This window comes from Bufo bufo, unplaced genomic scaffold (genome assembly GCF_905171765.1).
Source record: "Bufo bufo unplaced genomic scaffold, aBufBuf1.1, whole genome shotgun sequence".
Lineage (NCBI taxonomy): Eukaryota > Metazoa > Chordata > Amphibia > Anura > Bufonidae > Bufo > Bufo bufo.
The window spans coordinates 1-21,640 of NW_024400313.1; the positions used below are offsets into that span (position 1 = coordinate 1).

At 41.0% G+C, this 21,640-nt stretch overlaps 22 non-coding genes across 22 annotated transcripts; 11 read left to right on the forward strand and 11 right to left on the reverse strand.

The window, feature by feature from the left end:
• The first annotated feature begins 565 nt into the window (after positions 1 to 565).
• On the forward strand, positions 566 to 637 carry TRNAQ-CUG. Its single transcript has one exon. It is a non-coding gene; the product is annotated as a tRNA-Gln (tRNA).
• Positions 638 to 934: 297 nt separating this feature from the next.
• On the reverse strand, positions 935 to 1,016 carry TRNAS-UGA. Its single transcript has one exon. It is a non-coding gene; the product is annotated as a tRNA-Ser (tRNA).
• Positions 1,017 to 2,390: 1,374 nt separating this feature from the next.
• Positions 2,391 to 2,462, forward strand: TRNAQ-CUG. Its single transcript has one exon. It is a non-coding gene; the product is annotated as a tRNA-Gln (tRNA).
• Positions 2,463 to 2,759: 297 nt separating this feature from the next.
• Positions 2,760 to 2,841, reverse strand: TRNAS-UGA. The gene has a single exon. It is a non-coding gene; the product is annotated as a tRNA-Ser (tRNA).
• Positions 2,842 to 4,215: 1,374 nt separating this feature from the next.
• Positions 4,216 to 4,287, forward strand: TRNAQ-CUG. Its single transcript has one exon. It is a non-coding gene; the product is annotated as a tRNA-Gln (tRNA).
• A 297-nt stretch (positions 4,288 to 4,584) lies between these two features.
• On the reverse strand, positions 4,585 to 4,666 carry TRNAS-UGA. The gene has a single exon. It is a non-coding gene; the product is annotated as a tRNA-Ser (tRNA).
• A 1,374-nt stretch (positions 4,667 to 6,040) lies between these two features.
• On the forward strand, positions 6,041 to 6,112 carry TRNAQ-CUG. The gene has a single exon. It is a non-coding gene; the product is annotated as a tRNA-Gln (tRNA).
• A 297-nt stretch (positions 6,113 to 6,409) lies between these two features.
• Positions 6,410 to 6,491, reverse strand: TRNAS-UGA. Its single transcript has one exon. It is a non-coding gene; the product is annotated as a tRNA-Ser (tRNA).
• Positions 6,492 to 7,865: 1,374 nt separating this feature from the next.
• Positions 7,866 to 7,937, forward strand: TRNAQ-CUG. Its single transcript has one exon. It is a non-coding gene; the product is annotated as a tRNA-Gln (tRNA).
• Positions 7,938 to 8,234: 297 nt separating this feature from the next.
• On the reverse strand, positions 8,235 to 8,316 carry TRNAS-UGA. Its single transcript has one exon. It is a non-coding gene; the product is annotated as a tRNA-Ser (tRNA).
• A 1,374-nt stretch (positions 8,317 to 9,690) lies between these two features.
• On the forward strand, positions 9,691 to 9,762 carry TRNAQ-CUG. The gene has a single exon. It is a non-coding gene; the product is annotated as a tRNA-Gln (tRNA).
• Positions 9,763 to 10,059: 297 nt separating this feature from the next.
• TRNAS-UGA lies at positions 10,060 to 10,140 on the reverse strand. The gene has a single exon. It is a non-coding gene; the product is annotated as a tRNA-Ser (tRNA).
• Positions 10,141 to 12,055: 1,915 nt separating this feature from the next.
• TRNAQ-CUG lies at positions 12,056 to 12,127 on the forward strand. Its single transcript has one exon. It is a non-coding gene; the product is annotated as a tRNA-Gln (tRNA).
• Positions 12,128 to 12,424: 297 nt separating this feature from the next.
• Positions 12,425 to 12,506, reverse strand: TRNAS-UGA. Its single transcript has one exon. It is a non-coding gene; the product is annotated as a tRNA-Ser (tRNA).
• Positions 12,507 to 13,880: 1,374 nt separating this feature from the next.
• On the forward strand, positions 13,881 to 13,952 carry TRNAQ-CUG. Its single transcript has one exon. It is a non-coding gene; the product is annotated as a tRNA-Gln (tRNA).
• A 297-nt stretch (positions 13,953 to 14,249) lies between these two features.
• Positions 14,250 to 14,331, reverse strand: TRNAS-UGA. The gene has a single exon. It is a non-coding gene; the product is annotated as a tRNA-Ser (tRNA).
• Positions 14,332 to 15,705: 1,374 nt separating this feature from the next.
• Positions 15,706 to 15,777, forward strand: TRNAQ-CUG. The gene has a single exon. It is a non-coding gene; the product is annotated as a tRNA-Gln (tRNA).
• Positions 15,778 to 16,074: 297 nt separating this feature from the next.
• Positions 16,075 to 16,156, reverse strand: TRNAS-UGA. Its single transcript has one exon. It is a non-coding gene; the product is annotated as a tRNA-Ser (tRNA).
• A 1,788-nt stretch (positions 16,157 to 17,944) lies between these two features.
• Positions 17,945 to 18,016, forward strand: TRNAQ-CUG. Its single transcript has one exon. It is a non-coding gene; the product is annotated as a tRNA-Gln (tRNA).
• Positions 18,017 to 18,313: 297 nt separating this feature from the next.
• On the reverse strand, positions 18,314 to 18,395 carry TRNAS-UGA. The gene has a single exon. It is a non-coding gene; the product is annotated as a tRNA-Ser (tRNA).
• A 2,385-nt stretch (positions 18,396 to 20,780) lies between these two features.
• TRNAQ-CUG lies at positions 20,781 to 20,852 on the forward strand. The gene has a single exon. It is a non-coding gene; the product is annotated as a tRNA-Gln (tRNA).
• A 297-nt stretch (positions 20,853 to 21,149) lies between these two features.
• On the reverse strand, positions 21,150 to 21,231 carry TRNAS-UGA. The gene has a single exon. It is a non-coding gene; the product is annotated as a tRNA-Ser (tRNA).
• Positions 21,232 to 21,640: the final 409 nt, after the last annotated feature.

Sequence of the window (21,640 nt, forward strand, 5' to 3'; positions counted from 1 at the left end):
TCTGTGTAGGGCACACAATGGAAAGATTCATGTGTGGAAAACCTTCTGGGGCACTGTATAAAACTAATACTTTTGGAGTAACTATAGTTAAGACACTATTATTTCTGGAGTGGAGTACAGTATTTGGGGGAGTACTTTACAACATAGCAAGTACAGGAATGTGGGCATCTGGGGCAGCTACAGGCATGGTGATAGGTAAAGGAGTGGAAAGTACTTTTAAAGGGGAGGCAGGGTCTGAAGTGTGAGGAGAGGGTGTAGAATAGTAAAAGAGGGAGCTGGAAAAGCAAGGTGCTAAAGATGTCTACTCCGCAAACTCTGCAGAGATTTGTCATGGTCAGGAGAAGTTATCATGGCAGCCTGGGCCTGATGAAGAAGAAAAGATGGAAAGTTAACTTCTCCAATTAGAGGAGATGTCAACTTGAGTCACTGGATTGAATTGTATTCTAGTACATTAGCCTATGTGCTAAGAGTAAATAGAATTTTTTTTCGGTCTCCTCTAAGTAGGCCCTAACAACGTTCAATTTGACAAGCTGCGGATAGCCATCATCAACAAGTTCTTGTGGAGGGTTCCATGGTGTAATGGTTAGCACTCTGGACTCTGAATCCAGCGATCCGAGTTCAAATCTCGGTGGGACCTATCTTTTTGAATTCTTGTGTTCTCTTACTTTCGTTAAATTGCTTGTTTTTACACAATACTCCACTCTTCATTGCGATTAGATTTCTATTGAGGTGCAAGCTATTGTATTTCACAATGAAAAAAAGACATAGCTATTTGCTTCGCATGTAACCAGCTCACAGAATACTGAAAATTGGAACGACAAGACGTGAAGTTAGAATCAGTATAGGAGACTCATATGCTCCCAGGAGCCAAGGTGCCAAGCATAAGCTTGACAATGCCTCCCCGTTTTATTAAAGGGTAAACAGAGATAGACAACGCTGTGAACAGGATTTGAACCTGTGCGGGGAAACCCCATTGGATTTCAAGTCCAACACCTTAACCACTCGGCCATCACAGCACATTTGTTCCAAAGATGCTGTCATGCTTGCTTCTAGCATGCTGATTGGTGAGTGGACAATCACCCTACCCCTATACAGACACTAGCCTTCAAGGAGCAAAAACCCCTTTCCTTGTGCAAGACCACACCGTTTTTTGCATTGGACAGTCAATATCTAGAGATTGGACAAACTTTAAAATGAAAGCCACATAAATATTACTTTCGTAAGTGGTACCAAGAGCCTCAGTTAATCTTCCTACGATAAGTGACAAAAGGTAAAGGAGGTCTTGCACCAGGTCTCAATTTACTAATCAATTAAAGTAACACTCAGCACAGACTCCAAACCCAAAAAATAACAACCAACAAAACCTAACATAATCTCCTTTTTTTATTTTCTTCTTTTATCTTATATCACAACTGTAGACCATGACAAATTAAATAGAAAATCGCTATATTCTTTTCTTGGGCTGCAGCCATGTTTTCTCCCCCTCTGATTCTAGTGCAGCTGAGCCAGGAAGTTAAGGCGGAGGGGGCTTGGTTTAGGCTACATAATTTACGTCTACCCAGTAAGAGTAGCCAATTTGTTGGAAGGAATCTCCTAGTTACCAATTGTATAAAATAAAAGCGCTAACAGTCCCAGCTATGGAACATACATAGCATTAGCAATAGTACATACATAGAACCTGCCATAATACCAATTAGTGTTTACGTAGCTAATTGGGGCTCGTTTAAAGCTTTACAGGGAAAGGCACTCAAGTTTTCCTAGACACCTATGTGGAGGCATTTAGAGGACACTATTACTGTCTTCATGCCACTAAGGGGACAAAATTACTGTGTAGGGCACACAATGGAAAGATTCATGTGTGGAAAACCTTCTGGGGCACTGTATAAAACTAATACTTTTGGAGTAACTATAGTTAAGACACTATTATTTCTGGAGTGGAGTACAGTATTTGGGGGAGTACTTTACAACATAGCAAGTACAGGAATGTGGGCATCTGGGGCAGCTACAGGCATGGTGATAGGTAAAGGAGTGGAAAGTACTTTTAAAGGGGAGGCAGGGTCTGAAGTGTGAGGAGAGGGTGTAGAATAGTAAAAGAGGGAGCTGGAAAAGCAAGGTGCTAAAGATGTCTACTCCGCAAACTCTGCAGAGATTTGTCATGGTCAGGAGAAGTTATCATGGCAGCCTGGGCCTGATGAAGAAGAAAAGATGGAAAGTTAACTTCTCCAATTAGAGGAGATGTCAACTTGAGTCACTGGATTGAATTGTATTCTAGTACATTAGCCTATGTGCTAAGAGTAAATAGAATTTTTTTTCGGTCTCCTCTAAGTAGGCCCTAACAACGTTCAATTTGACAAGCTGCGGATAGCCATCATCAACAAGTTCTTGTGGAGGGTTCCATGGTGTAATGGTTAGCACTCTGGACTCTGAATCCAGCGATCCGAGTTCAAATCTCGGTGGGACCTATCTTTTTGAATTCTTGTGTTCTCTTACTTTCGTTAAATTGCTTGTTTTTACACAATACTCCACTCTTCATTGCGATTAGATTTCTATTGAGGTGCAAGCTATTGTATTTCACAATGAAAAAAAGACATAGCTATTTGCTTCGCATGTAACCAGCTCACAGAATACTGAAAATTGGAACGACAAGACGTGAAGTTAGAATCAGTATAGGAGACTCATATGCTCCCAGGAGCCAAGGTGCCAAGCATAAGCTTGACAATGCCTCCCCGTTTTATTAAAGGGTAAACAGAGATAGACAACGCTGTGAACAGGATTTGAACCTGTGCAGGGAAACCCCATTGGATTTCAAGTCCAACGCCTTAACCACTCGGCCATCACAGCACATTTGTTCCAAAGATGCTGTCATGCTTGCTTCTAGCATGCTGATTGGTGAGTGGACAATCACCCTACCCCTATACAGACACTAGCCTTCAAGGAGCAAAAACCCCTTTCCTTGTGCAAGACCACACCGTTTTTTGCATTGGACAGTCAATATCTAGAGATTGGACAAACTTTAAAATGAAAGCCACATAAATATTACTTTCGTAAGTGGTACCAAGAGCCTCAGTTAATCTTCCTACGATAAGTGACAAAAGGTAAAGGAGGTCTTGCACCAGGTCTCAATTTACTAATCAATTAAAGTAACACTCAGCACAGACTCCAAACCCAAAAAATAACAACCAACAAAACCTAACATAATCTCCTTTTTTTATTTTCTTCTTTTATCTTATATCACAACTGTAGACCATGACAAATTAAATAGAAAATCGCTATATTCTTTTCTTGGGCTGCAGCCATGTTTTCTCCCCCTCTGATTCTAGTGCAGCTGAGCCAGGAAGTTAAGGCGGAGGGGGCTTGGTTTAGGCTACATAATTTACGTCTACCCAGTAAGAGTAGCCAATTTGTTGGAAGGAATCTCCTAGTTACCAATTGTATAAAATAAAAGCGCTAACAGTCCCAGCTATGGAACATACATAGCATTAGCAATAGTACATACATAGAACCTGCCATAATACCAATTAGTGTTTACGTAGCTAATTGGGGCTCGTTTAAAGCTTTACAGGGAAAGGCACTCAAGTTTTCCTAGACACCTATGTGGAGGCATTTAGAGGACACTATTACTGTCTTCATGCCACTAAGGGGACAAAATTACTGTGTAGGGCACACAATGGAAAGATTCATGTGTGGAAAACCTTCTGGGGCACTGTATAAAACTAATACTTTTGGAGTAACTATAGTTAAGACACTATTATTTCTGGAGTGGAGTACAGTATTTGGGGGAGTACTTTACAACATAGCAAGTACAGGAATGTGGGCATCTGGGGCAGCTACAGGCATGGTGATAGGTAAAGGAGTGGAAAGTACTTTTAAAGGGGAGGCAGGGTCTGAAGTGTGAGGAGAGGGTGTAGAATAGTAAAAGAGGGAGCTGGAAAAGCAAGGTGCTAAAGATGTCTACTCCGCAAACTCTGCAGAGATTTGTCATGGTCAGGAGAAGTTATCATGGCAGCCTGGGCCTGATGAAGAAGAAAAGATGGAAAGTTAACTTCTCCAATTAGAGGAGATGTCAACTTGAGTCACTGGATTGAATTGTATTCTAGTACATTAGCCTATGTGCTAAGAGTAAATAGAATTTTTTTTCGGTCTCCTCTAAGTAGGCCCTAACAACGTTCAATTTGACAAGCTGCGGATAGCCATCATCAACAAGTTCTTGTGGAGGGTTCCATGGTGTAATGGTTAGCACTCTGGACTCTGAATCCAGCGATCCGAGTTCAAATCTCGGTGGGACCTATCTTTTTGAATTCTTGTGTTCTCTTACTTTCGTTAAATTGCTTGTTTTTACACAATACTCCACTCTTCATTGCGATTAGATTTCTATCGAGGTGCAAGCTATTGTATTTCACAATGAAAAAAAGACATAGCTATTTGCTTCGCATGTAACCAGCTCACAGAATACTGAAAATTGGAACGACAAGACGTGAAGTTAGAATCAGTATAGGAGACTCATATGCTCCCAGGAGCCAAGGTGCCAAGCATAAGCTTGACAATGCCTCCCCGTTTTATTAAAGGGTAAACAGAGATAGACAACGCTGTGAACAGGATTTGAACCTGTGCGGGGAAACCCCATTGGATTTCAAGTCCAACGCCTTAACCACTCGGCCATCACAGCACATTTGTTCCAAAGATGCTGTCATGCTTGCTTCTAGCATGCTGATTGGTGAGTGGACAATCACCCTACCCCTATACAGACACTAGCCTTCAAGGAGCAAAAACCCCTTTCCTTGTGCAAGACCACACCGTTTTTTGCATTGGACAGTCAATATCTAGAGATTGGACAAACTTTAAAATGAAAGCCACATAAATATTACTTTCGTAAGTGGTACCAAGAGCCTCAGTTAATCTTCCTACGATAAGTGACAAAAGGTAAAGGAGGTCTTGCACCAGGTCTCAATTTACTAATCAATTAAAGTAACACTCAGCACAGACTCCAAACCCAAAAAATAACAACCAACAAAACCTAACATAATCTCCTTTTTTTATTTTCTTCTTTTATCTTATATCACAACTGTAGACCATGACAAATTAAATAGAAAATCGCTATATTCTTTTCTTGGGCTGCAGCCATGTTTTCTCCCCCTCTGATTCTAGTGCAGCTGAGCCAGGAAGTTAAGGCGGAGGGGGCTTGGTTTAGGCTACATAATTTACGTCTACCCAGTAAGAGTAGCCAATTTGTTGGAAGGAATCTCCTAGTTACCAATTGTATAAAATAAAAGCGCTAACAGTCCCAGCTATGGAACATACATAGCATTAGCAATAGTACATACATAGAACCTGCCATAATACCAATTAGTGTTTACGTAGCTAATTGGGGCTCGTTTAAAGCTTTACAGGGAAAGGCACTCAAGTTTTCCTAGACACCTATGTGGAGGCATTTAGAGGACACTATTACTGTCTTCATGCCACTAAGGGGACAAAATTACTGTGTAGGGCACACAATGGAAAGATTCATGTGTGGAAAACCTTCTGGGGCACTGTATAAAACTAATACTTTTGGAGTAACTATAGTTAAGACACTATTATTTCTGGAGTGGAGTACAGTATTTGGGGGAGTACTTTACAACATAGCAAGTACAGGAATGTGGGCATCTGGGGCAGCTACAGGCATGGTGATAGGTAAAGGAGTGGAAAGTACTTTTAAAGGGGAGGCAGGGTCTGAAGTGTGAGGAGAGGGTGTAGAATAGTAAAAGAGGGAGCTGGAAAAGCAAGGTGCTAAAGATGTCTACTCCGCAAACTCTGCAGAGATTTGTCATGGTCAGGAGAAGTTATCATGGCAGCCTGGGCCTGATGAAGAAGAAAAGATGGAAAGTTAACTTCTCCAATTAGAGGAGATGTCAACTTGAGTCACTGGATTGAATTGTATTCTAGTACATTAGCCTATGTGCTAAGAGTAAATAGAATTTTTTTTCGGTCTCCTCTAAGTAGGCCCTAACAACGTTCAATTTGACAAGCTGCGGATAGCCATCATCAACAAGTTCTTGTGGAGGGTTCCATGGTGTAATGGTTAGCACTCTGGACTCTGAATCCAGCGATCCGAGTTCAAATCTCGGTGGGACCTATCTTTTTGAATTCTTGTGTTCTCTTACTTTCGTTAAATTGCTTGTTTTTACACAATACTCCACTCTTCATTGCGATTAGATTTCTATTGAGGTGCAAGCTATTGTATTTCACAATGAAAAAAAGACATAGCTATTTGCTTCGCATGTAACCAGCTCACAGAATACTGAAAATTGGAACGACAAGACGTGAAGTTAGAATCAGTATAGGAGACTCATATGCTCCCAGGAGCCAAGGTGCCAAGCATAAGCTTGACAATGCCTCCCCGTTTTATTAAAGGGTAAACAGAGATAGACAACGCTGTGAACAGGATTTGAACCTGTGCGGGGAAACCCCATTGGATTTCAAGTCCAACGCCTTAACCACTCGGCCATCACAGCACATTTGTTCCAAAGATGCTGTCATGCTTGCTTCTAGCATGCTGATTGGTGAGTGGACAATCACCCTACCCCTATACAGACACTAGCCTTCAAGGAGCAAAAACCCCTTTCCTTGTGCAAGACCACACCGTTTTTTGCATTGGACAGTCAATATCTAGAGATTGGACAAACTTTAAAATGAAAGCCACATAAATATTACTTTCGTAAGTGGTACCAAGAGCCTCAGTTAATCTTCCTACGATAAGTGACAAAAGGTAAAGGAGGTCTTGCACCAGGTCTCAATTTACTAATCAATTAAAGTAACACTCAGCACAGACTCCAAACCCAAAAAATAACAACCAACAAAACCTAACATAATCTCCTTTTTTTATTTTCTTCTTTTATCTTATATCACAACTGTAGACCATGACAAATTAAATAGAAAATCGCTATATTCTTTTCTTGGGCTGCAGCCATGTTTTCTCCCCCTCTGATTCTAGTGCAGCTGAGCCAGGAAGTTAAGGCGGAGGGGGCTTGGTTTAGGCTACATAATTTACGTCTACCCAGTAAGAGTAGCCAATTTGTTGGAAGGAATCTCCTAGTTACCAATTGTATAAAATAAAAGCGCTAACAGTCCCAGCTATGGAACATACATAGCATTAGCAATAGTACATACATAGAACCTGCCATAATACCAATTAGTGTTTACGTAGCTAATTGGGGCTCGTTTAAAGCTTTACAGGGAAAGGCACTCAAGTTTTCCTAGACACCTATGTGGAGGCATTTAGAGGACACTATTACTGTCTTCATGCCACTAAGGGGACAAAATTACTGTGTAGGGCACACAATGGAAAGATTCATGTGTGGAAAACCTTCTGGGGCACTGTATAAAACTAATACTTTTGGAGTAACTATAGTTAAGACACTATTATTTCTGGAGTGGAGTACAGTATTTGGGGGAGTACTTTACAACATAGCAAGTACAGGAATGTGGGCATCTGGGGCAGCTACAGGCATGGTGATAGGTAAAGGAGTGGAAAGTACTTTTAAAGGGGAGGCAGGGTCTGAAGTGTGAGGAGAGGGTGTAGAATAGTAAAAGAGGGAGCTGGAAAAGCAAGGTGCTAAAGATGTCTACTCCGCAAACTCTGCAGAGATTTGTCATGGTCAGGAGAAGTTATCATGGCAGCCTGGGCCTGATGAAGAAGAAAAGATGGAAAGTTAACTTCTCCAATTAGAGGAGATGTCAACTTGAGTCACTGGATTGAATTGTATTCTAGTACATTAGCCTATGTGCTAAGAGTAAATAGAATTTTTTTTCGGTCTCCTCTAAGTAGGCCCTAACAACGTTCAATTTGACAAGCTGCGGATAGCCATCATCAACAAGTTCTTGTGGAGGGTTCCATGGTGTAATGGTTAGCACTCTGGACTCTGAATCCAGCGATCCGAGTTCAAATCTCGGTGGGACCTATCTTTTTGAATTCTTGTGTTCTCTTACTTTCGTTAAATTGCTTGTTTTTACACAATACTCCACTCTTCATTGCGATTAGATTTCTATTGAGGTGCAAGCTATTGTATTTCACAATGAAAAAAAGACATAGCTATTTGCTTCGCATGTAACCAGCTCACAGAATACTGAAAATTGGAACGACAAGACGTGAAGTTAGAATCAGTATAGGAGACTCATATGCTCCCAGGAGCCAAGGTGCCAAGCATAAGCTTGACAATGCCTCCCCGTTTTATTAAAGGGTAAACAGAGATAGACAACGCTGTGAACAGGATTTGAACCTGTGCGGGGAAACCCCATTGGATTTCAAGTCCAACGCCTTAACCACTCGGCCATCACAGCACATTTGTTCCAAAGATGCTGTCATGCTTGCTTCTAGCATGCTGATTGGTGAGTGGACAATCACCCTACCCCTATACAGACACTAGCCTTCAAGGAGCAAAAACCCCTTTCCTTGTGCAAGACCACACCGTTTTTTGCATTGGACAGTCAATATCTAGAGATTGGACAAACTTTAAAATGAAAGCCACATAAATATTACTTTCGTAAGTGGTACCAAGAGCCTCAGTTAATCTTCCTACGATAAGTGACAAAAGGTAAAGGAGGTCTTGCACCAGGTCTCAATTTACTAATCAATTAAAGTAACACTCAGCACAGACTCCAAACCCAAAAAATAACAACCAACAAAACCTAACATAATCTCCTTTTTTTATTTTCTTCTTTTATCTTATATCACAACTGTAGACCATGACAAATTAAATAGAAAATCGCTATATTCTTTTCTTGGGCTGCAGCCATGTTTTCTCCCCCTCTGATTCTAGTGCAGCTGAGCCAGGAAGTTAAGGCGGAGGGGGCTTGGTTTAGGCTACATAATTTACGTCTACCCAGTAAGAGTAGCCAATTTGTTGGAAGGAATCTCCTAGTTACCAATTGTATAAAATAAAAGCGCTAACAGTCCCAGCTATGGAACATACATAGCATTAGCAATAGTACATACATAGAACCTGCCATAATACCAATTAGTGTTTACGTAGCTAATTGGGGCTCGTTTAAAGCTTTACAGGGAAAGGCACTCAAGTTTTCCTAGACACCTATGTGGAGGCATTTAGAGGACACTATTACTGTCTTCATGCCACTAAGGGGACAAAATTACTGTGTAGGGCACACAATGGAAAGATTCATGTGTGGAAAACCTTCTGGGGCACTGTATAAAACTAATACTTTTGGAGTAACTATAGTTAAGACACTATTATTTCTGGAGTGGAGTACAGTATTTGGGGGAGTACTTTACAACATAGCAAGTACAGGAATGTGGGCATCTGGGGCAGCTACAGGCATGGTGATAGGTAAAGGAGTGGAAAGTACTTTTAAAGGGGAGGCAGGGTCTGAAGTGTGAGGAGAGGGTGTAGAATAGTAAAAGAGGGAGCTGGAAAAGCAAGGTGCTAAAGATGTCTACTCCGCAAACTCTGCAGAGATTTGTCATGGTCAGGAGAAGTTATCATGGCAGCCTGGGCCTGATGAAGAAGAAAAGATGGAAAGTTAACTTCTCCAATTAGAGGAGATGTCAACTTGAGTCACTGGATTGAATTGTATTCTAGTACATTAGCCTATGTGCTAAGAGTAAATAGAATTTTTTTTCGGTCTCCTCTAAGTAGGCCCTAACAACGTTCAATTTGACAAGCTGCGGATAGCCATCATCAACAAGTTCTTGTGGAGGGTTCCATGGTGTAATGGTTAGCACTCTGGACTCTGAATCCAGCGATCCGAGTTCAAATCTCGGTGGGACCTATCTTTTTGAATTCTTGTGTTCTCTTACTTTCGTTAAATTGCTTGTTTTTACACAATACTCCACTCTTCATTGCGATTAGATTTCTATTGAGGTGCAAGCTATTGTATTTCACAATGAAAAAAAGACATAGCTATTTGCTTCGCATGTAACCAGCTCACAGAATACTGAAAATTGGAACGACAAGACGTGAAGTTAGAATCAGTATAGGAGACTCATATGCTCCCAGGAGCCAAGGTGCCAAGCATAAGCTTGACAATGCCTCCCCGTTTTATTAAAGGGTAAACAGAGATAGACAACGCTGTGAACAGGATTTGAACCTGTGCGGAAAAACCCATTGGATTTCAAGTCCAACGCCTTAACCACTCGGCCATCACAGCACATTTGTTCCAAAGATGCTGTCATGCTTGCTTCTAGCATGCTGATTGGTGAGTGGACAATCACCCTACCCCTATACAGACACTAGCCTTCAAGGAGCAAAAACCCCTTTCCTTGTGCAAGACCACACCGTTTTTTGCATTGGACAGTCAATATCTAGAGATTGGACAAACTTTAAAATGAAAGCCACATAAATATTACTTTCGTAAGTGGTACCAAGAGCCTCAGTTAATCTTCCTACGATAAGTGACAAAAGGTAAAGGAGGTCTTGCACCAGGTCTCAATTTACTAATCAATTAAAGTAACACTCAGCACAGACTCCAAACCCAAAAAATAACAACCAACAAAACCTAACATAATCTCCTTTTTTTATTTTCTTCTTTTATCTTATATCACAACTGTAGACCATGACAAATTAAATAGAAAATCGCTATATTCTTTTCTTGGGCTGCAGCCATGTTTTCTCCCCCTATGATTCTAGTGCAGCTGAGCCAGGAAATTAAGGCGGAGGGGGCTTGGTTTAGGCTACATAATTTACGTCTACCCTGTAAGAGTAGCCAATTTGTTGGAAGGAATCTCCTAGTTACCAATTGTATAAAATAAAAGCGCTAACAGTCCCAGCTATGGAACATACATAGCATTAGCAATAGTACATACATAGAACCTGCCATAATACCAATTAGTGTTTACGTAGCTAATTGGGGCTCGTTTAAAGCTTTACAGGGAAAGGCACTCAAGTTTTCCTAGACACCTATGTGGAGGCATTTAGAGGACACTATTACTGTCTTCATGCCACTAAGGGGACAAAATTACTGTGTAGGGCACACAATGGAAAGATTCATGTGTGGAAAACCTGGGGCACTGTATAAAACTAATACCAACCAACAAAACCTAACATAATCTCCTTTTTTTATTTTCTTCTTTTATCTTATATCACAACTGTAGACCATGACAAATTAAATAGAAAATCGCTATATTCTTTTCTTGGGCTGCAGCCATGTTTTCTCCCCTTCTGATTCTAGTGCAGCTGAGCCAGGAAGTTAAGGCGGAGGGGGCTTGGTTTAGGCTACATAATTTACGTCTACCCAGTAAGAGTAGCCAATTTGTTGGAAGGAATCTCCTAGTTACCAATTGTATAAAATAAAAGCGCTAACAGTCCCAGCTATGGAACATACATAGCATTAGCAATAGTACATACATAGAACCTGCCATAATACCAATTAGTGTTTACGTAGCTAATTGGGGCTCGTTTAAAGCTTTACAGGGAAAGGCACTCAAGTTTTCCTAGACACCTATGTGGAGGCATTTAGAGGACACTATTACTGTCTTCATGCCACTAAGGGGACAAAATTACTGTGTAGGGCACACAATGGAAAGATTCATGTGTGGAAAACCTTCTGGGGCACTGTATAAAACTAATACTTTTGGAGTAACTATAGTTAAGACACTATTATTTCTGGAGTGGAGTACAGTATTTGGGGGAGTACTTTACAACATAGCAAGTACAGGAATGTGGGCATCTGGGGCAGCTACAGGCATGGTGATAGGTAAAGGAGTGGAAAGTACTTTTAAAGGGGAGGCAGGGTCTGAAGTGTGAGGAGAGGGTGTAGAATAGTAAAAGAGGGAGCTGGAAAAGCAAGGTGCTAAAGATGTCTACTCCGCAAACTCTGCAGAGATTTGTCATGGTCAGGAGAAGTTATCATGGCAGCCTGGGCCTGATGAAGAAGAAAAGATGGAAAGTTAACTTCTCCAATTAGAGGAGATGTCAACTTGAGTCACTGGATTGAATTGTATTCTAGTACATTAGCCTATGTGCTAAGAGTAAATAGAATTTTTTTTCGGTCTCCTCTAAGTAGGCCCTAACAACGTTCAATTTGACAAGCTGCGGATAGCCATCATCAACAAGTTCTTGTGGAGGGTTCCATGGTGTAATGGTTAGCACTCTGGACTCTGAATCCAGCGATCCGAGTTCAAATCTCGGTGGGACCTATCTTTTTGAATTCTTGTGTTCTCTTACTTTCGTTAAATTGCTTGTTTTTACACAATACTCCACTCTTCATTGCGATTAGATTTCTATTGAGGTGCAAGCTATTGTATTTCACAATGAAAAAAAGACATAGCTATTTGCTTCGCATGTAACCAGCTCACAGAATACAGAAAATTGGAACGACAAGACGTGAAGTTAGAATCAGTATAGGAGACTCATATGCTCCCAGGAGCCAAGGTGCCAAGCATAAGCTTGACAATGCCTCCCCGTTTTATTAAAGGGTAAACAGAGATAGACAACGCTGTGAACAGGATTTGAACCTGTGCGGGGAAACCCCATTGGATTTCAAGTCCAACGCCTTAACCACTCGGCCATCACAGCACATTTGTTCCAAAGATGCTGTCATGCTTGCTTCTAGCATGCTGATTGGTGAGTGGACAATCACCCTACCCCTATACAGACACTAGCCTTCAAGGAGCAAAAACCCCTTTCCTTGTGCAAGACCACACCGTTTTTTGCATTGGACAGTCAATATCTAGAGATTGGACAAACTTTAAAATGAAAGCCACATAAATATTACTTTCGTAAGTGGTACCAAGAGCCTCAGTTAATCTTCCTACGATAAGTGACAAAAGGTAAAGGAGGTCTTGCACCAGGTCTCAATTTACTAATCAATTAAAGTAACACTCAGCACAGACTCCAAACCCAAAAAATAACAACCAACAAAACCTAACATAATCTCCTTTTTTTATTTTCTTCTTTTATCTTATATCACAACTGTAGACCATGACAAATTAAATAGAAAATCGCTATATTCTTTTCTTGGGCTGCAGCCATGTTTTCTCCCCCTCTGATTCTAGTGCAGCTGAGCCAGGAAGTTAAGGCGGAGGGGGCTTGGTTTAGGCTACATAATTTACGTCTACCCAGTAAGAGTAGCCAATTTGTTGGAAGGAATCTCCTAGTTACCAATTGTATAAAATAAAAGCGCTAACAGTCCCAGCTATGGAACATACATAGCATTAGCAATAGTACATACATAGAACCTGCCATAATACCAATTAGTGTTTACGTAGCTAATTGGGGCTCGTTTAAAGCTTTACAGGGAAAGGCACTCAAGTTTTCCTAGACACCTATGTGGAGGCATTTAGAGGACACTATTACTGTCTTCATGCCACTAAGGGGACAAAATTACTGTGTAGGGCACACAATGGAAAGATTCATGTGTGGAAAACCTTCTGGGGCACTGTATAAAACTAATACTTTTGGAGTAACTATAGTTAAGACACTATTATTTCTGGAGTGGAGTACAGTATTTGGGGGAGTACTTTACAACATAGCAAGTACAGGAATGTGGGCATCTGGGGCAGCTACAGGCATGGTGATAGGTAAAGGAGTGGAAAGTACTTTTAAAGGGGAGGCAGGGTCTGAAGTGTGAGGAGAGGGTGTAGAATAGTAAAAGAGGGAGCTGGAAAAGCAAGGTGCTAAAGATGTCTACTCCGCAAACTCTGCAGAGATTTGTCATGGTCAGGAGAAGTTATCATGGCAGCCTGGGCCTGATGAAGAAGAAAAGATGGAAAGTTAACTTCTCCAATTAGAGGAGATGTCAACTTGAGTCACTGGATTGAATTGTATTCTAGTACATTAGCCTATGTGCTAAGAGTAAATAGAATTTTTTTTCGGTCTCCTCTAAGTAGGCCCTAACAACGTTCAATTTGACAAGCTGTGGATAGCCATCATCAACAAGTTCTTGTGGAGGGTTCCATGGTGTAATGGTTAGCACTCTGGACTCTGAATCCAGCGATCCGAGTTCAAATCTCGGTGGGACCTATCTTTTTGAATTCTTGTGTTCTCTTACTTTCGTTAAATTGCTTGTTTTTACACAATACTCCACTCTTCATTGCGATTAGATTTCTATTGAGGTGCAAGCTATTGTATTTCACAATGAAAAAAAGACATAGCTATTTGCTTCGCATGTAACCAGCTCACAGAATACTGAAAATTGGAACGACAAGACGTGAAGTTAGAATCAGTATAGGAGACTCATATGCTCCCAGGAGCCAAGGTGCCAAGCATAAGCTTGACAATGCCTCCCCGTTTTATTAAAGGGTAAACAGAGATAGACAACGCTGTGAACAGGATTTGAACCTGTGCGGGGAAACCCCATTGGATTTCAAGTCCAACGCCTTAACCACTCGGCCATCACAGCACATTTGTTCCAAAGATGCTGTCATGCTTGCTTCTAGCATGCTGATTGGTGAGTGGACAATCACCCTACCCCTATACAGACACTAGCCTTCAAGGAGCAAAAACCCCTTTCCTTGTGCAAGACCACACCGTTTTTTGCATTGGACAGTCAATATCTAGAGATTGGACAAACTTTAAAATGAAAGCCACATAAATATTACTTTCGTAAGTGGTACCAAGAGCCTCAGTTAATCTTCCTACGATAAGTGACAAAAGGTAAAGGAGGTCTTGCACCAGGTCTCAATTTACTAATCAATTAAAGTAACACTCAGCACAGACTCCAAACCCAAAAAATAACAACCAACAAAACCTAACATAATCTCCTTTTTTTATTTTCTTCTTTTATCTTATATCACAACTGTAGACCATGACAAATTAAATAGAAAATCGCTATATTCTTTTCTTGGGCTGCAGCCATGTTTTCTCCCCCTCTGATTCTAGTGCAGCTGAGCCAGGAAGTTAAGGCGGAGGGGGCTTGGTTTAGGCTACATAATTTACGTCTACCCAGTAAGAGTAGCCAATTTGTTGGAAGGAATCTCCTAGTTACCAATTGTATAAAATAAAAGCGCTAACAGTCCCAGCTATGGAACATACATAGCATTAGCAATAGTACATACATAGAACCTGCCATAATACCAATTAGTGTTTACGTAGCTAATTGGGGCTCGTTTAAAGCTTTACAGGGAAAGGCACTCAAGTTTTCCTAGACACCTATGTGGAGGCATTTAGAGGACACTATTACTGTCTTCATGCCACTAAGGGGACAAAATTACTGTGTAGGGCACACAATGGAAAGATTCATGTGTGGAAAACCTTCTGGGGCACTGTATAAAACTAATACTTTTGGAGTAACTATAGTTAAGACACTATTATTTCTGGAGTGGAGTACAGTATTTGGGGGAGTACTTTACAACATAGCAAGTACAGGAATGTGGGCATCTGGGGCAGCTACAGGCATGGTGATAGGTAAAGGAGTGGAAAGTACTTTTAAAGGGGAGGCAGGGTCTGAAGTGTGAGGAGAGGGTGTAGAATAGTAAAAGAGGGAGCTGGAAAAGCAAGGTGCTAAAGATGTCTACTCCGCAAACTCTGCAGAGATTTGTCATGGTCAGGAGAAGTTATCATGGCAGCCTGGGCCTGATGAAGAAGAAAAGATGGAAAGTTAACTTCTCCAATTAGAGGAGATGTCAACTTGAGTCACTGGATTGAATTGTATTCTAGTACATTAGCCTATGTGCTAAGAGTAAATAGAATTTTTTTTCGGTCTCCTCTAAGTAGGCCCTAACAACGTTCAATTTGACAAGCTGCGGATAGCCATCATCAACAAGTTCTTGTGGAGGGTTCCATGGTGTAATGGTTAGCACTCTGGACTCTGAATCCAGCGATCCGAGTTCAAATCTCGGTGGGACCTATCTTTTTGAATTCTTGTGTTCTCTTACTTTCGTTAAATTGCTTGTTTTTACACAATACTCCACTCTTCATTGCGATTAGATTTCTATTGAGGTGCAAGCTATTGTATTTCACAATGAAAAAAAGACATAGCTATTTGCTTCGCATGTAACCAGCTCACAGAATACTGAAAATTGGAACGACAAGACGTGAAGTTAGAATCAGTATAGGAGACTCATATGCTCCCAGGAGCCAAGGTGCCAAGCATAAGCTTGACAATGCCTCCCCGTTTTATTAAAGGGTAAACAGAGATAGACAACGCTGTGAACAGGATTTGAACCTGTGCGGGGAAACCCCATTGGATTTCAAGTCCAACAGCTTAACCACTCAGCCATCACAGCACATTTGCTCCAAAGATGCTGTCATGCTTGCTTCTAGCATGCTGATTGGTGAGTGGACAATCACCCTACCCCTATACAGACACTAGCCTTCAAGGAGCAAAAACCTATCTACGATAAGTGACAAAAGGTAAAGGAGGTCTTGCACCAGGTCTCAATTTACTAATCAATTAAAGTAACACTCAGCACAGACTCCAAACCCAAAAAATAACAACCAACAAAACCTAACATAATCTCCTTTTTTTATTTTCTTCTTTTATCTTATATCACAACTGTAGACCATGACAAATTAAATAGAAAATCGCTATATTCTTTTCTTGGGCTGCAGCCATGTTTTCTCCCCCTCTGATTCTAGTGCAGCTGAGCCAGGAAGTTAAGGCGGAGGGGGCTTGGTTTAGGCTACATAATTTACGTCTACCCTGTAAGAGTAGCCAATTTGTTGGAAGGAATCTCCTAGTTACCAATTGTATAAAATAAAAGCGCTAACAGTCCCAGCTATGGAACATACATAGCATTAGCAATAGTACATACATAGAACCTGCCATAATACCAATTAGTGTTTACGTAGCTAATTGGGGCTCGTTTAAAGCTTTACAGGGAAAGGCACTCAAGTTTTCCTAGACACCTATGTGGAGGCATTTAGAGGACACTATTACTGTCTTCATGCCACTAAGGGGACAAAATTACTGTGTAGGGCACACAATGGAAAGATTCATGTGTGGAAAACCTGGGGCACTGTATAAAACTAATACCAACCAACAAAACCTAACATAATCTCCTTTTTTTATTTTCTTCTTTTATCTTATATCACAACTGTAGACCATGACAAATTAAATAGAAAATCGCTATATTCTTTTCTTGGGCTGCAGCCATGTTTTCTCCCCCTCTGATTCTAGTGCAGCTGAGCCAGGAAGTTAAGGCGGAGGGGGCTTGGTTTAGGCTACATAATTTACGTCTACCCAGTAAGAGTAGCCAATTTGTTGGAAGGAATCTCCTAGTTACCAATTGTATAAAATAAAAGCGCTAACAGTCCCAGCTATGGAACATACATAGCATTAGCAATAGTACATACATAGAACCTGCCATAATACCAATTAGTGTTTACGTAGCTAATTGGGGCTCGTTTAAAGCTTTACAGGGAAAGGCACTCAAGTTTTCCTAGACACCTATGTGGAGGCATTTAGAGGACACTATTACTGTCTTCATGCCACTAAGGGGACAAAATTACTGTGTAGGGCACACAATGGAAAGATTCATGTGTGGAAAACCTTCTGGGGCACTGTATAAAACTAATACTTTTGGAGTAACTATAGTTAAGACACTATTATTTCTGGAGTGGAGTACAGTATTTGGGGGAGTACTTTACAACATAGCAAGTACAGGAATGTGGGCATCTGGGGCAGCTACAGGCATGGTGATAGGTAAAGGAGTGGAAAGTACTTTTAAAGGGGAGGCAGGGTCTGAAGTGTGAGGAGAGGGTGTAGAATAGTAAAAGAGGGAGCTGGAAAAGCAAGGTGCTAAAGATGTCTACTCCGCAAACTCTGCAGAGATTTGTCATGGTCAGGAGAAGTTATCATGGCAGCCTGGGCCTGATGAAGAAGAAAAGATGGAAAGTTAACTTCTCCAATTAGAGGAGATGTCAACTTGAGTCACTGGATTGAATTGTATTCTAGTACATTAGCCTATGTGCTAAGAGTAAATAGAATTTTTTTTCGGTCTCCTCTAAGTAGGCCCTAACAACGTTCAATTTGACAAGCTGCGGATAGCCATCATCAACAAGTTCTTGTGGAGGGTTCCATGGTGTAATGGTTAGCACTCTGGACTCTGAATCCAGCGATCCGAGTTCAAATCTCGGTGGGACCTATCTTTTTGAATTCTTGTGTTCTCTTACTTTCGTTAAATTGCTTGTTTTTACACAATACTCCACTCTTCATTGCGATTAGATTTCTATTGAGGTGCAAGCTATTGTATTTCACAATGAAAAAAAGACATAGCTATTTGCTTCGCATGTAACCAGCTCACAGAATACTGAAAATTGGAACGACAAGACGTGAAGTTAGAATCAGTATAGGAGACTCATATGCTCCCAGGAGCCAAGGTGCCAAGCATAAGCTTGACAATGCCTCCCCGTTTTATTAAAGGGTAAACAGAGATAGACAACGCTGTGAACAGGATTTGAACCTGTGCGGGGAAACCCCATTGGATTTCAAGTCCAACGCCTTAACCACTCGGCCATCACAGCACATTTGTTCCAAAGATGCTGTCATGCTTGCTTCTAGCATGCTGATTGGTGAGTGGACAATCACCCTACCCCTATACAGACACTAGCCTTCAAGGAGCAAAAACCCCTTTCCTTGTGCAAGACCACACCGTTTTTTGCATTGGACAGTCAATATCTAGAGATTGGACAAACTTTAAAATGAAAGCCACATAAATATTACTTTCGTAAGTGGTACCAAGAGCCTCAGTTAATCTTCCTACGATAAGTGACAAAAGGTAAAGGAGGTCTTGCACCAGGTCTCAATTTACTAATCAATTAAAGTAACACTCAGCACAGACTCCAAACCCAAAAAATAACAACCAACAAAACCTAACATAATCTCCTTTTTTTATTTTCTTCTTTTATCTTATATCACAACTGTAGACCATGACAAATTAAATAGAAAATCGCTATATTCTTTTCTTGGGCTGCAGCCATGTTTTCTCCCCCTCTGATTCTAGTGCAGCTGAGCCAGGAAGTTAAGGCGGAGGGGGCTTGGTTTAGGCTACATAATTTACGTCTACCCAGTAAGAGTAGCCAATTTGTTGGAAGGAATCTCCTAGTTACCAATTGTATAAAATAAAAGCGCTAACAGTCCCAGCTATGGAACATACATAGCATTAGCAATAGTACATACATAGAACCTGCCATAATACCAATTAGTGTTTACGTAGCTAATTGGGGCTCGTTTAAAGCTTTACAGGGAAAGGCACTCAAGTTTTCCTAGACACCTATGTGGAGGCATTTAGAGGACACTATTACTGTCTTCATGCCACTAAGGGGACAAAATTACTGTGTAGGGCACACAATGGAAAGATTCATGTGTGGAAAACCTTCTGGGGCACTGTATAAAACTAATACTTTTGGAGTAACTATAGTTAAGACACTATTATTTCTGGAGTGGAGTACAGTATTTGGGGGAGTACTTTACAACATAGCAAGTACAGGAATGTGGGCATCTGGGGCAGCTACAGGCATGGTGATAGGTAAAGGAGTGGAAAGTACTTTTAAAGGGGAGGCAGGGTCTGAAGTGTGAGGAGAGGGTGTAGAATAGTAAAAGAGGGAGCTGGAAAAGCAAGGTGCTAAAGATGTCTACTCCGCAAACTCTGCAGAGATTTGTCATGGTCAGGAGAAGTTATCATGGCAGCCTGGGCCTGATGAAGAAGAAAAGATGGAAAGTTAACTTCTCCAATTAGAGGAGATGTCAACTTGAGTCACTGGATTGAATTGTATTCTAGTACATTAGCCTATGTGCTAAGAGTAAATAGAATTTTTTTTCGGTCTCCTCTAAGTAGGCCCTAACAACGTTCAATTTGACAAGCTGCGGATAGCCATCATCAACAAGTTCTTGTGGAGGGTTCCATGGTGTAATGGTTAGCACTCTGGACTACTGTAGACCATGACAAATTAAATAGAAAATCGCTATATTCTTTTCTTGGGCTGCAGCCATGTTTTCTCCCCTCTGATTCTAGTGCAGCTGAGCCAGGAAGTTAAGGCGGAGGGGGCTTGGTTTAGGCTACATAATTTACGTCTACCCAGTAAGAGTAGCCAATTTGTTGGAAGGAATCTCCTAGTTACCAATTGTATAAAATAAAAGCGCTAACAGTCCCAGCTATGGAACATACATAGCATTAGCAATAGTACATACATAGAACCTGCCATAATACCAATTAGTGTTTACGTAGCTAATTGGGGCTCGTTTAAAGCTTTACAGGGAAAGGCACTCAAGTTTTCCTAGACACCTATGTGGAGGCATTTAGAGGACACTATTACTGTCTTCATGCCACTAAGGGGACAAAATTACTGTGTAGGGCACACAATGGAAAGATTCATGTGTGGAAAACCTTCTGGGGCACTGTATAAAACTAATACTTTTGGAGTAACTATAGTTAAGACACTATTATTTCTGGAGTGGAGTACAGTATTTGGGGGAGTACTTTACAACATAGCAAGTACAGGAATGTGGGCATCTGGGGCAGCTACAGGCATGGTGATAGGTAAAGGAGTGGAAAGTACTTTTAAAGGGGAGGCAGGGTCTGAAGTGTGAGGAGAGGGTGTAGAATAGTAAAAGAGGGAGCTGGAAAAGCAAGGTGCTAAAGATGTCTACTCCGCAAACTCTGCAGAGATTTGTCATGGTCAGGAGAAGTTATCATGGCAGCCTGGGCCTGATGAAGAAGAAAAGATGGAAAGTTAACTTCTCCAATTAGAGGAGATGTCAACTTGAGTCACTGGATTGAATTGTATTCTAGTACATTAGCCTATGTGCTAAGAGTAAATAGAATTTTTTTTCGGTCTCCTCTAAGTAGGCCCTAACAACGTTCAATTTGACAAGCTGCGGATAGCCATCATCAACAAGTTCTTGTGGAGGGTTCCATGGTGTAATGGTTAGCACTCTGGACTCTGAATCCAGCGATCCGAGTTCAAATCTCGGTGGGACCTATCTTTTTGAATTCTTGTGTTCTCTTACTTTCGTTAAATTGCTTGTTTTTACACAATACTCCACTCTTCATTGCGATTAGATTTCTATTGAGGTGCAAGCTATTGTATTTCACAATGAAAAAAAGACATAGCTATTTGCTTCGCATGTAACCAGCTCACAGAATACTGAAAATTGGAACGACAAGACGTGAAGTTAGAATCAGTATAGGAGACTCATATGCTCCCAGGAGCCAAGGTGCCAAGCATAAGCTTGACAATGCCTCCCCGTTTTATTAAAGGGTAAACAGAGATAGACAACGCTGTGAACAGGATTTGAACCTGTGCGGGGAAACCCCATTGGATTTCAAGTCCAACGCCTTAACCACTCGGCCATCACAGCACATTTGTTCCAAAGATGCTGTCATGCTTGCTTCTAGCATGCTGATTGGTGAGTGGACAATCACCCTACCCCTATACAGACACTAGCCTTCAAGGAGCAAAAACCCCTTTCCTTGTGCAAGACCACACCGTTTTTTGCATTGGACAGTCAATATCTAGAGATTGGACAAACTTTAAAATGAAAGCCACATAAATATTACTTTCGTAAGTGGTACCAAGAGCCTCAGTTAATCTTCCTACGATAAGTGACAAAAGGTAAAGGAGGTCTTGCACCAGGTCTCAATTTACTAATCAATTAAAGTAACACTCAGCACAGACTCCAAACCCAAAAAATAACAACCAACAAAACCTAACATAATCTCCTTTTTTTATTTTCTTCTTTTATCTTATATCACAACTGTAGACCATGA